Source organism: Callospermophilus lateralis, chromosome 5 (genome assembly GCF_048772815.1).
Source record: "Callospermophilus lateralis isolate mCalLat2 chromosome 5, mCalLat2.hap1, whole genome shotgun sequence".
NCBI lineage: Eukaryota > Metazoa > Chordata > Mammalia > Rodentia > Sciuridae > Callospermophilus > Callospermophilus lateralis.
The window spans coordinates 35,920,568-35,922,068 of record NC_135309.1 but is presented as its reverse complement, the minus strand read 5'-3'; the positions used below and the strand labels follow the sequence as shown (position 1 = coordinate 35,922,068).

Here is a 1,501-nt window from a genome sequence, read left to right as displayed (position 1 = left end):
CAGGTCTAGGAAAAGGATTTGTGGTAATTTATCAATATCATTATTACAGTGCCACTATCTAACTTGGAATAAGATTTGTGCCTTCCCCTTAAAACCCCCACACTCTCTTGTAGGTTTTACCACCATCCTTTCTCCCAGCAGTTTTTGGTAATGCCCTAATGTCCCATTCCCCTATTGGGAAGGGACATCTTAGTCAAATTCCATGCCTCCATCACATTCCATCCCAGCCTTTGTTTATACTCGCCCTTGTAGAAGCAACTCACACTTCCATAGGCTCCCCTCCTTCTCTCCCTCCAAAGGTAAACCCTCAAGTTTGGGACACATCCACCCCCTCTCTGGCTCACTGTGTCTCTGTCAGAATTCATCTTAAGGACCCTCAGCATTTCCCTTGTCAACCTCAATACCCTCTTCCAACTAGCAGTCTTCAGGGCCTGCAGCCCATTATTAAGGACCTATGGTGCAAGGGCTTAATTTTTTTTTCTTTTATTTGCATTTATTTTTTGTTGAATTTATTCCCGTGCCATAAGTTTTTGTTTCTTTAGCTTCTTCTGGGATATCTTTTTCTTCTGTGCAACCTCCTCTTCTGGTTTAGGAACAATTTGGTCCTTTTCAATGAGGATCATCTCAATGTGGCAGGGGGAACTCATGTATGGGTTAATCTGACCATGAGCTCTGTAAGTACGACGGCGCATCTTGGGTGCTTTGTTCACCTGGATATGTTCAATGACCAGAGAATCTACGTCTAAACCTTTAAGTTCAGCATTACTCTCTGCATTTTTAAGCATGTGCAGCAAAAATTCAGCACTCTTTTTGGGCCACTGGCCCTGTGTCCAGCCCCACTGTTTGGCCTGGGCACACCTCCCAACTCCACCATTGTAATGCCGAAATGGCACGCATTGCTTCTTTAATGTGACATCTTTCAGGTACTTGGTGGCTTTTCGGATATGCATACCCTTGATGGCTTGCACAGTTTCACGGGTGTTCTTAAAGTGAACACGAAGATTTGAGCCTCTTGATTTGCATGATTTTGTGGGGTTTTCTGGGTCAAGAGAGTAGCGGACCATTTTCACAGATCACCTCAGGCTGCTTACAGGAAGAGGCAAGGGCTAAATAGGACCAACCCATTCCCCTTACAACACTCCAATTTTGGCCGTAAAGAAACCTAATGGACAGTATGGCCTTGTATAAGACCTATGAATCAATAACAAGGCAGTTAGACCCATTCACCCTCTGTTGCCAAATCCCTACATTATCTTCTCTTCCATTCCTTACTCTTCTTCCCACTTCTCAGTCATTGACCTGAAGGATGCTTTCTTCACCATTCCCCTTGCTCAGGATTCCCAGAACATCTTTGCTTTCACCTGGACTGACCCTAAGACACATCATTCCCAGCAGCTTACCTGGACAGTCCTCCCTCAAGGTTTCAGAAATAGTCCACATATCTTTGGCCAAGTCCTGGCACAAGACCTTCAGGGTCTTACTCTTCCCCACTCTACCCTTC

At 44.9% G+C, this 1,501-nt stretch overlaps 1 pseudogene; it reads right to left on the bottom strand.

Moving 5' to 3' along the window:
- Positions 1 to 485: 485 nt before the first annotated feature.
- LOC143399058 (large ribosomal subunit protein uL22 pseudogene) lies at positions 486 to 1,064 on the bottom strand (annotated as a pseudogene).
- Between the last annotated feature and the right edge of the window lie 437 nt (positions 1,065 to 1,501).